The sequence below is a fragment of the Choloepus didactylus genome, chromosome 2 (genome assembly GCF_015220235.1).
Source record: "Choloepus didactylus isolate mChoDid1 chromosome 2, mChoDid1.pri, whole genome shotgun sequence".
NCBI classification, from domain to species: domain Eukaryota; kingdom Metazoa; phylum Chordata; class Mammalia; order Pilosa; family Megalonychidae; genus Choloepus; species Choloepus didactylus.
In genome coordinates, this window is record NC_051308.1 from 217,139,652 (window position 1) to 217,152,957 (window position 13,306).

At 33.3% G+C, this 13,306-nt stretch overlaps 1 protein-coding gene across 2 annotated transcripts in view; it reads right to left on the reverse strand.

Moving 5' to 3' along the window:
- LOC119527618 (S100P binding protein) overlaps nt 1–13,306 on the reverse strand; it is a 42,417-nt gene that overhangs the window by 14,872 nt on the left and 14,239 nt on the right. The window lies entirely within an intron of this gene.

The window sequence follows — 13,306 nt, forward strand, 5'->3', positions numbered from 1 at the left end:
CATTAAAAAGCAAGATTGCAAATGTATCACCTCTAGATGTAGTACAAATCTTGATTCTGATTTTCCTTCCAGAGCAGACAAAAAGCAAAAGCAAAAGAAACAGGAATCACTATACAACTCATTTCTGAAGTGGTGTATTATTTAGGGGATACTGGTTGATATACGAATGTCCTCAACAGACATGGAAAATTCAGAATCAAAATTTACATAGCCATTGCTGCTTATAGTTGTCAATAAAAGTCAAGGCAGAGACTTCCACTTCTAGTCATGATGAATGGGACTTAAACTCCCATTGTTAGCAACTAGAAACCAGGCAAAATATATAGAACAACTGCTTTCAGACTACGTTTTTCAGACAACTCATAATTGTAATCCCTAAAGGAAGGAAAACAATTGAGATGAATCTTGAAACTTCTTGGGAATCTATGAGTCTATAATTATTTCAAAATAAAAGATTTTTAAAATGAGGGGAAAATAAAACTTTTCTAAATAAAAAAAAGCAGAGAAACTTCATCACCAGCAGACCCACACTACAAGAAATATTAAAAGAATTTCATCAGGAAAAAGGAAAATAATACTTGATGGAAACTTGTCTATAGAAAGGAATTAAGAACACTAGAAATGGTAAATATGTGAGTAAATATAAAAGATTATTTTTCTGACTTAACAATGTCTTTAAAAGAATTATTTAAAGCAAAAATAACATATTGAAGGATTTATAATATATGTATACGTAAGATGCATGAAAGCATGTTAAAAAAAAAACAGAAGGGAGAATTGGCAATATATTTTTGTCAGGGTCTTCCATTATAAGTTCAGTGGTACGGTATTATTTGAAGGTAGATGTGGTAAGTTAAAAATGCATATTGTAAACCAGAGAACACAGTTCTGAAAGTGCTGTCCAAGGATCCCTGGGGGTTCCTGAGACCTGTTTGGGGGTTCAAAAGGTCAAAATTATTTCTATAAGAACACTAAGATGTTATTAAGATGTATTTGTCTTTTCTGCTTGCATTCTCACACATGTTCAATGAATTTCCCACAAGTTCCATGACATGATATGGAATGCAGAATCAGATATGAGAATTCAGTAGTCTTTCATTAAGCCAGACATTAAAGAGATTTGCAAAAAATGTAAAACAAGGCCACTCTTCTCCCTAGATTTCTTTTGAAAATACTGTTATTTTTAATGAAAATGATATTTAATGGGCTTATTAGTATTTTAAAATGTATCATAAATAAATATTTTAACAATTTATCAGCTCTAATTTTTAATATGGTCAAATGTCAACACATATCCCCCACACAAACAAAACATTTTGGGATCCTCAATAATTTTTAAGAGTTTAGATAATTTTTAATAGTGTAAATAGGTCCTCAGACCAAAAACTTTGAGAAGTGCTACCCTAAAACAACCACTAAAAAAAAAAAAACAAAAAACAAAGGGGTATAGGTAATAAGCCAATCATGGAGATAAAACAGAATAAGAAAAATTACTTAATCCAAAAGAAACCAAGAAAAGATGAAAGAAGAAACAAAGAACACAAACACAAATAGAAAACAAACAGCAAGCTGGTAGATTTAAACCTAATGATATTGATAATTACATTAAATGTGAATGGACTAATACTCCAATTAACAGACTGAGATTGAGAGGTAAAAAAGCAAGACAACTGTCCATAAAAAATTACTTGGATACACACAGGTTAAAGAAAAAGGAAATGTATATAATACTAAAATTAGTCAAAAGAAACATTATATATATCATATATACCTTAGTTAAAAGAAAGCTGGAATGGCTATATTAGCATCAAAGTAGACTCCAAGAAAAGGAGTATTACTAGGGATAAAAACTGGTATTTCATAATGATAAAGGAGTCAATTTAAGAAGAGGATATAATAATCCTAAGTGTATATGCATTCAATAGCAGAGCTGCATTTGTAGCATTCAACAGAACTTTAAAATACATGAGGCAAAAACTCACAGAACCAAAAGAGAAATAGATAAATCCACAATTATGGTTGGAGATATGAACATACCTCTTTGACTAAGAAAATCTTTAAAGATATAGAAGAACTAAACCCCACCACCAACAAAAAAGCAGTATTGACATTTATAAAACACGATGCCCAACATCAAAATACACATTCTTTTCAAGTGTACATGGAGAATTCACTAAGATAGACCATATGTGAGGCCACAAAGAAAGTCTCAATATATTTAAAAGGACTAAAATCATACAGATTATATTTTCTGACCACAACAGAATTGAGAAATCAATAATAGGAAGATACCTGGGAAATTCCCAAATATTTGGAAATTAAGCAACATACTTCTAAATAACCTGTAGGACAAAGGAGAAATCACAAGGGAAATTAGAAATTGCTCTAAACCAAATGAAAATGAAAAATATATCAAAATTTATGGGATGTAGCTTAATATGCTTAAAGGGAAAGTTACAACTTTAATTGATTATAGAAAATAGAGAGGTCTCAAATCAATTACCTAAATTTCCACATTATAAAGCTAGAAAATAAGAGCAAAAGAAACCCAAAGTAAGTGGAAGAAAGGAAATAATAAAGATAAGTAAAGGAATCAGTGAAACCGGAAACATAATAGCCAAAAACCATATAGAAAAATAAACGAAACTGAACATTTACTTGGGGTGGGGTGGGGTGGGGAATCAATCAAACAGATAAACCTCTAGCTAGACTGTTTAAGGGAAAAAACAGACACAAATTACAAATATTAGGAATGAAACAACATCATGACAGATCCTATAGTAATTGAGGAAAAATAAGGGGATATTATGATAATATTATGCCGGTAATATTATGCCAAGTTCATTAACTCAGATGAAATGTACAAAATCCTTGAAAGATGCAAATTACGAAAACAGACTCAACAAGATATAGAAAATCTGAAAAGCCCTATATCTTATTATATATGTCTTTACAAAACTTGCCAAAAAGAAAACTCCAGGCCTAGATAGCTTCAATGGTGAAGTCTATCAAACAGTTATGGAGGAAATAATATCAATCCTACACAAACTAAGAAAACAGAGGAGAAAACACTTCCTGACTCATGAAGCCAACGTCACAATGACATTTAAACTAGAGGAAGACATGATGAGAAAATGATAGACTATATTCCTCATGAACAAGAAGTAAAAATCTTACAAATTAGCAAATTAAAATACATATACATAGATAGACAGATAGATAGATAAAGATAGACAGCTATAGAAAAAACATCAAGATCAATAGGTTACATCCCAGGAATGCAAGTTCGTTTAACATTCAAAAATCAGTAACTGTAATTTACCATATTAACAGAATAAAGGAGAAATACCATATGACATCCTAAATAAATGTAGAAAATACATTTGCCAAAATTCATTAGTCATTCATAATAAAAACTCTTACCAAACTATGAATAGAGGGGAACTTCCTCAACCTGATAATGGGCATTTATGATAAACTTTCAGTTAATATCATATTTAATTGTTCTAGAGGTCTTAGTGCAATAAGACAAGGAAAAGAAATAAAAGGCTTGTGGATTAGAAAGGAAGAAATAAATCGTCTTATTTGCATATAGTATTATCAGGCAACATAAAAAATCCTAAGGAATCTATAAAAAAGGTACCAAAACTAATAGGTGAATTTTGCATGGTCACAGGATATAAGGTCAATGTATAAAAACCAAACGAATTTCTATATGCTAGCAATGACCACTGGAAACTGAAATTCTAAAAATTAGCCTTTAATGGCACAAAAAAGCATTAAATACTTAGGAATGAATTTAATAAAATATGTATAAGACCTGTACAATAAAAATTATAAAATGTTGCTAAAAGAAATTAAGGAAGACATAAATAAATGGAGAAATATATCATGTTCATTGATTGGAAGGCTCAATATTGTTATGATGTCAATTCTCTCTAAGCTGATCTATAGTCAGTACAGTCCCAATGAAATATCCCACAGATGTTTTTGAACAAACTGACAAACTGAAGTTGATTCTAAAAATAATAATAAAAAAGGAAATCCAAAGTCCAAAGGACCAAAACAATTTCAAGACTTACTATACAGCCATAGTAATTAAGACAGTGTGATACTAGCATAAGAAAAGACGTATCAATGGACCAGGATAGAGAATTCAAAGGGATTATCCTTTCAACAAAGGTTGCTAGAAGAATTAGATATCCATATGGAAAAGAAAAATGAACCTAAACTTTACCTAACTACATACACAAAAATCAACCTTAAATGGATCACAGACCTGAAGTAAAAACTGAAACTATAAAACTTATAGAAGAAAATATTCATGACCTTGGACTGGGCAAAGATTTTTTTTAAATGAGAGCTTAAAAGCAAGAAACATAAAAGAAAAAACTGGTAAACTGGACTTCATCAAGACTTCCACTCTTTGAAAGACACCATTAAGAAATTTAAAAGTCACCAAAAATTTCTGTAATCACTTTGAAAACAGTCTGGCAGCTTCTTATAAAGCTAAACAAACACTTTCTACTCCCACTTATTTACCCTAGAGAAAATGAAAACAAATGTCCACACAAAAATCTAGAAATGGAAGGGAACCTTCTCCAACCTGCTAAGAGGGTATTCAAGAAGACCTAGGGCTAACATCATACTTAACGGTAAAAAACTAAATGTTTTCCTCTTAACATATCAACAAGTAAAGATGTCTGCTTTCACCACTTGTAGTCAACATTGTACTGGCAGTTCTAGCCAGTGCAATAAGGCAAGAAAAAGAAATAAAAAGCATCCAAGCTGGAAATTAATAAGTAAAAATGTCTTTATTTGCTGACATGATCATCTATGTGGAAAACCTGATGGAATCTACAAAAAAGATATCAAAACTAATAAGTGACTTTAGCGAAGTTGCAGACTATAAGATCAAGATACAAAAACCAACTGAAGTGGTTTCCCTGGCAAAACAGAAAACAACCACCAAAAAACCCACCAATTCAATGTCTATGTACTAGCAATGAACAATCTGACATTTTAAAAAATACCCTTTACAATAGTATTAAAATATGAACTATTCAGGGATAAATCTTATGAAAGTGTGCAAAACTGTACACTGAAAACTATAGAACTACTGGAAAGCTCTGTGGATGGCAATGCTGCCCCAATGAGGACAAGAGTTTCAGTCTCACGGGACCAACAGGAGCGGTGCCTACAGCTCTGGGACAACTTGGGACCACATCCACAAACATAAGAAACTGGAATTTTCCACTTCCTGTCCCTTGGACTGCTCAAGTGGGAAAAAACAGCCTCTTCAAAAAATAGTTCTGGAAAACTGGATCTCCATTTGCAAACAAATGAAGATGGATCCCTATTCACATGCTAAACAAAAATGAACTTCGAAACAGTTCAAAGGCTTAGTTACATATAAGAGCCAGAACTATAAAACTCCTAGAAGAAATCACAGGGAAGCATCTTCAGGACTGTATGTTAGGCAATGGTTTCTTAGATTTCACAAAAAAAACACAAGCAACCAAAGGAAAAAATAGATAAATGGAAACCTCATAAAAATTAAAAATTTTTGTGCATCAAAGGACTTTATCATGGAAATAAAACTAAAACCTACACTATGGGAGAAAATATTTGGAAATCACATATCCAGAAGGGTTTAATATCCAGAATATATAAAAAAGTCCTTTGACCTGACAACAAAAGGATGAATAACCCAATTTAAAAAATGGGCAAAGGACTTGAATAGACATTTCTCCAAAGAAGATATACAAATGACCAAAAAAAAAAAAACACAAAAAAACAAATGACCAAAAAAACACATGATAAGATGCTCAATGTCATTAGCCATTAGAGAAATGAAAATCAAAACCACAATGAGATGCCATTTCACACCCAATAGAATGGCTATGATTGAAAAACCTGAAATTACAAGTGTTGGAGAGGATGTGGAGAAATAGGAACCCTCATTCATTGTTGGTAGGAATGTAAAATGGTGTAGCTGCCGTGGAAGTAGTTTAGCAGTTCCTCATAAAGTTAAATATAGAATTACCATATGACTTGGCATATCCCACTTCTAGGTATATATCCAAAAGAATTGAAAGCAGGGGCTTGAATAGATACTTGCATACCAATGTTCATAGAGGCATTATTCACAATTGCCAAAAGATGTAAGCAACCCAAGTATTCATCAGCCGATGAATGGATAAACAAAATGTGGTACAAACACACAATGGAGTATTATTCAGCTGTAAAATGAAATGAAGTTCTGATACATGCGACATAGATAAGCCTTGAAGACATCATGTTACGTGAAATAGGCCAGACACAAAAGGACAAATATTCACTGATATGAACTAATTATAATAAGCAAATTCATAGAATAAGGATCTAGAATATAGGTTATCAAGGCGTGGGTTTGGGGTAGGGAATAGGGAGTTAAAGTTTAAAACGTACAGAGTTCCTATTTGGGATGACTGAAAAGTTTTAGTAATGGATGGTGGCGATAGTAACACAACACTGTGAACATAATTAACAGCACTGAATTACATATTTGAATGTGGTTAAAAGTGGAAATTTTAGGTTGTATATATGGTACTAGAATAAAAATTTTTTAAAAAATTATGGAACTGCACAACACAGTGAACGCTAAGTTAAACCATGGACTACAGGTAATAATAAATTATAAAAATGTGCTTTCATCAACTGTAACAAATGTATCACACCAATGTAAGGTATTAATAATAAGGTGGCATATGGGAATCCTATATTTTATGCATGATTGTTCTGTAAACCCACAACTTCTCTAATAAAAAAAATCATATGCCCCCTAACCAAGTAATTTTTCCCTCATTTTGAGTGAGATTGCACTCATTTTTCTCAATGTATGTTGATGCTGCTGTGATACAAAAAGAAATGGAAGATGAGGTGTGTGCTATAATGGATGCAAGGCCACAGCACCCAGCCAGAAGATTCCTCAGGTTTTAGAATAGCAAGTTTCAATGATAGGTTGGCTAAGATCATGTCTGGAATTCAAAAGAAAAACCAATGAGAAGACATAACTGAATGATGCTAAAGTATCTAATATAAAAATATAAAGTCAAATTAAAGACCTAGAGAAGAAAGTCTGGAAAATAGAAAAAAGGTGTAGCCTCCTGGAGGACAAAAATGCCCTCATACCCCAAAAATGCAGGAGCAGACAAAAGTTGTTTGATGAAGATAAACTGTAAACCCTTGAGACAGTTATTCTGTAGGAAAGTCAGCCCACTGTGCTCAGACTGAGTCAACAGCAGACAACCTGAAGGCCCCAGCAAACAGGCTGCAATTCTCCAGCCACCTCCTGCCCCTACATCTCAATACTGTGTATGAAAAGGAAAAGAGCAGCCTTCGTCATCCAGGAGCTGGCCTCATGACCTCAGCTAAGTCATGATGTTCTCCAGGTGAACATAATTTCAGAGAACATCAACATCAGACAAGACCACTATATGACCATGACATAAACAATTCCACTTCATAATCCTGTCTGAACATAGATAATACATGAACAATGTCCAATCCACAAAATATCAACCATGCCCCTCTTTGAGCCTATAAAAGCAACTGCTGCTTCTTTACAGTTCAGCTGTAGTCTTGATCTTAATCTGACCTACTTAGAGATAAGTTTTGTTAAGATACCAATCATAGAATCATCCCTGCTTTTCTGTATAAATTGATAAGCTGATTCTAAAATTCACATGGAAATGCAAAGAACCTTTGAAAATATAACTTTGAAAAAGAAAAAGAAAGTCAGAAGATTCACACTGACTATAAGAGTCTTATAAACTGACAATAATCAAGACAGTTTGATAATGATGTCAAGATAGATAAATAGATCAATGGAACACAACAGTCTTTTTTTTCTAGACACCTGATTTTTCTACAGATAACTCTTTTTTTTTAATCTTCATTTTATTGAGATATATTCACATACCATGCAGTCATACAAAACAAATCATACATTTGATTGTTCACAGTACCATTACATAGTTGTACATTCATCACCCAAATCAATCCCTGACACCTTCATTAGCACACATACAAAAATAACAAGAATAATAATTAAAGTGAAAAAGAGCAATTGAAGTAAAAAAGAACACTGGGTACCTTTGTCTGTTTGTTTCCTTCCCCTATTTTTCTACTCATCCATCCATAAACTAGACAAAGTGGAGTGTGGTCCTTATGGCTTTCCCAATCCCACTGTCACCCCTCATAAGCTACATTTTTATACAACTGTCTTCGAGATTCATGGGTTCTGGGTTGTAGTTTGATAGTTTCAGGTATCCACCACCAGCTACCCCAATTCTTTAGAACCTAAAAAGGGTTGTCTAAAGTGTGTGTAAGAGTGCCCACCAGAGTGACCTCTCGGCTCCTTTTGGAATCTCTCTGCCACTGAAGCTTATTTCATTTCCTTTCACATCCCCCTTTTGGTCAAGAAGATGTTCTCCGTCCCACGATGCCAGGTCTACATTCCTCCCCGGGAGTCATATTCCACGTTGCCAGGGAGATTCACTCCCCTGGGTGTTCTACAGATAACTCTTTACTGACAAAGGTACAAAGCAATTCTATAGAAAATAGGTAGTCTTTTCAACAAATAGTAAAGAAATAATTGAATATCTATGTGCAAAAAAAAAAGGAACTTTGATACATACTTCACATATGCAAAATTAATTCAAAATTGATCATAGAGCTAAATGTAACACCTAAAGCTACGAAACTTTTGGAAGAAAATACAAGGAAAAATTTTTGTGACTTTAGTTTAGGCAAAGATTTCTTAAAAACCACACCAAAGTACAATCCATAAAATTAAAAACTTCTGTTCTTCAAAGACTTAATAAAATGAAAAGACAAGTCATAGATTGGGAGAAAATATTTGTAAATTACGTATCTGACAAAGGACTTGCAATCAGAATACATAAAAACTCTCAAACCCCAATAATAAGAAAACAACACAATTTTTTAAAATAGGCAAAAGACACTTCATCAAAGAAGATAATGGGTGGCAAATAAGTACATGAAAAAATGTGCAACATTTCCATTCACTAAGGAAATGTATACATACTAGAATTGTCTAAAATTTAAAAGACTGACTATACCAAGTATTGGTAAAGAGGGGAGCAAGTTGAATTCTTCTACACTGCTGGTGGGAATGTAAAATGGTCCAACTCTGGAAAACTACTTGGCAGCTTCAAAAGTTACACATACACCTTCCATATGACCCAATCATTCTACTTCTAGGTATTTACTCAAGAGAAATGAAAGTATATACCCATACAAAGACTTGTACACAAATATTCACAGCAGATTTGTAACAGCAAATGTTCCATTTACATGACATTCAAGAATGGGCAAAGCTAATCTATAGTGATAGAAATCAGAACAGTGGCTGCCTCTGGGCTGAGAGGGGGAATTAGGGAGCTCTGGTGTGACAGAAGTATTCTTTATGTTGATTTGGGTGTTGGTTAGATAGGTGTGTGTATCTGTCAAAGCTTACAAACTGTAAACTTAAGATCTGTGTATTTTACTCCAGGTAATTTATACCTCAAGTTTTTAAAATCCAAAAGGATTTTTTTTTTAAATCACAACACCTAAAATTGATTACAAGCAGAAACAAATGAAACTAATTACATACCAAACAGATAAACCAACACAGAGAAAATAATTGTTTCAAGTAACCCTTCAATACAACACTATGATTGTACATTCTTATTAAAACTTTATTAAGTTTATTGTGACTAGTAAAATTGGAATTGGAATTTTAAAAGAATTTTATGTATACTGTAAGAGAATGCCAATAAACATATTAATGTTAATAGGATAACATAATTTTAAGAAATTATGATTAAATATAAACTGCCATTAAACATGTGAAAACAGTTCAGGCAAAGATCATCAATGAATGCTCAAACCAACAGGTGAACAGTTTTTGAGAAACAGGATCTTCTCATGGTACCAAAGCATCACCAAACAAATGAGTTACTAATTAGTAAAGGGGAAAATATACCTGGAGATATCTGATCATTAACACCTCACAAAGTAATCAAAATTGACATCACTATTCGTGGGACAACCTGTCATTAGGTGTCATATGTGCCTCCTAATTTGATATGGGATAAATACACAATAGCACCTATGGATTATTCCTGCCAAAAATGTTTACTCTGAATCTCATCCTGCCTTGAGACCCAACTTCCAATTACAGGAATTACAGGGGATGGAGGAACAAGTTAAATGACACCACAGGGAAACAATCAGACAAATTCAGAATGTGGAACATTCTACAAGACAAGGAACCTAAAGTAAAAGAGACTAAGGAGACAATAACCAAATGTTTGTGAACCTTGATTAGATGTTGTTTGAACAAAGTTTTAAAAAGACATTTTGGGGACAACTGGGGAAATTGAAGCATGGACTAGATATTAGATGATTTTAAGAAATTATGATTAAATATAAACTGCCATTAAACATATGAAAACATTTAACCTCACTAATTATTAATACAAGGCATATTAAAATGTTCCTATCACATTGTGACAATGAAAATTAATACAATTTTTGGGGCAGGACAGTCTGGCAACATGTAATGAAAGTTTTTAAAATGTTTATATACTTTATCCAGCAATTCCACTTCCAGGCATTCATCCTATAGAAATAAGAGTTGTACATAAACATTTATTGACCCAAGAATGTTTGCTGCAGCATTACTGAAGAAAATGGACACACCCTCAATATCCAAAACTATGTAATAGGATACTCTGTGATCATTAAAAATCTTAAATTGAAGTATTTACCATGAAAAGGTCCTTATAATACATTAAGTACAAGGAAGAGCACACTATAAACTAATACATAATTTTTCTGTATGTATTCTACCCTATAGGAAAGATAATTATTCAAATGCTAAATTTTGTTATTTTTAGGTGGTGAGATGGGTTTATAGGTGATCTTAACTTTTTTCTTTGTAGGTGAGAGGAGCTTACTTCTAATATCTGTAAGAATAAAAAATGGAAGAGAGAACAAAGCCATTTTTTTGTGACCCCAGAGAGCAGAACTAGGAACCACTACCAGAAATTACAGGAAAGCAGAGTATGACTCAGTGTAAGGAATAACTTCTTAATAATTAAAATTTTCTAAGCAATGAATGGCCTGCCTTTTGAGGTAATGAGTTTTGCATTATTGGAACTCTCAGCAAAGGCTGAATGGTCACCTGGCCAAGATATACAGAATAGATTTATGTGTTAGGAGATTAAAAGAGAAGGTTCTTTTCTATTCTATGAATTTATAATTTCATAAAGTTTTCCATTAGCTGGGATGCCAGGAAATGGTTGGTATTTCTTTTCAAATGCTGTTAAAGACCCACATGGCACTAAACAAAACGAAAAAGATTATACCTATATTAGAATAATGGAGCTGAAGGATGATTCATATTGTTAACATTCTATATCAATAATATACACACATTGATAAAGCAAAGAAGGCCATTAAGCCAATAAATGGAGAGGATTCACACTGAATTGGCATGAACCACATTTGAGTCTGCCCCCTAGTAATTTCTCTGTGTCTAATAAGAAAACGAAGAGTTATACTTTACCAAGGTGAAATTGCACTAAATATCTCAAAAAGGAGGAGGAACAGAGCCACTAGATGCTCCTTCTTTTACCTTCTGGCTGCCCTGTAATTCATATATAATCTGCATATGATATATAAAATCTTAAGATTTTGGATGTATGAATACTGGGCAGCAGGAAGTGACACAAGAACTCAGTAGCACACTGAGTTCCTAGAAGGCAGAAGGAAGCACCAGAGGCCCATGGAATTTTTTGAACTGGTGATGTTGAAAATCCTAAGATGTCAAAAAAGGACTACTCTAAAAGACGCAAATTAAAAAAAAAAAATCAACCTTTAATTGTGAAAAATTTCAAACATACATAAAAGTGGAGAATAGTATAACGAAATCCCATGTACCCATCACTCAGCTTCATTTATCAACATTTATCAAAGTTGTTTCATCTAATTCTCCAGGTTTCTTTTTTCCTGAAAATTTATAAACAAACACCAGACATCATATTTTACTTATAGAAACTTCTGTTTTCTTGCCAATAATTGTAAGTAAATGTTAGTTGTTACGGCCAGGTATTGTTCTACACACTACACTTGTATTGCATATATAATTTTCACATAAGCTAGACCTCATTATTATCCCCATTTCACAAATGAGAAAACTGAGGCATGGTTTTTACTGGCTCAAGGTCACATAGCCTTTAATAAGCAGTGGTGCCAGGATCTGGTCCCAAAAGTTAACACTAGTCTAGACTTTACTCCCTCAACCACTACAATATGCTGCCTTTCCACTATACTAATTATTCTAGCTATTACAGGATATAGGTTGTTGTGGTAATTGGAGAGGGACTGACTGCTGAATGGGGAAGATTAGAGAAGATGCTACAATAATTAGAAGTTCATATATAAAATCTTGTGAAAGTTTCCTTTTCTAAATGCCCCAAATGAGAAAGGAAAATATTATTGGATATAATCACTGCCAACTGTCTGGAATATAAAAGGAGAAGGTAGGTCAGCTCATGAAGAGAAAAGCTCTCTTTCACAGAGCTTGAAAATAAAACAAACTTCTTTATATCTGTCCCTCCAATGGGGAGGAATGGGTGTCTCTAGTTCCACCAAACCTTTAAGATAGGTCATGCAAAACAATCTCACAAGCAGTGGGATGAGAAATCAGTATGAATATATTTGATTACTTAAATGAACTCCTGAGTAAAAATCAAAAAGGACCTGGGATAAAAAATTCTTCTGACTGATTATCTCAGAGTTCTAAATCTTTCACTCAAAGCCTTATAAAACAAACAAGAAAAAACTACTAGATAATTCAGAACTTGTCAAATAAAGGGGATGAGGGGGGAGTTTCCTTTGATCTTTGGTCAAAAACTCTCTTAAAACCCTCCTTAGTGATTTGCAATAGGTCTCAAAGTAATTGAACTAATTATCTTCTCTTTGGAGCCTCTCTAGGGCATCTTCCTTCCCCATTTCCACTCTCCCCAAACATAAGCAGAAAAGAACCTTCCCCTTCCTTCTCTGGACTATGAATTCCCAAAGGGCCAATACCCTATCTTAACTCTTTGTACATTTCCATCCCTAATCTTCACATCTAGCACCACTGGAGAAAAATTTATTGAATGAATAGGGAGAGAAGCTAAATGACAAAATATGGGGTGATCTTTATGAGAAGGAATTCTTTTATCAGGATCTCTCTAACCTCAGCACC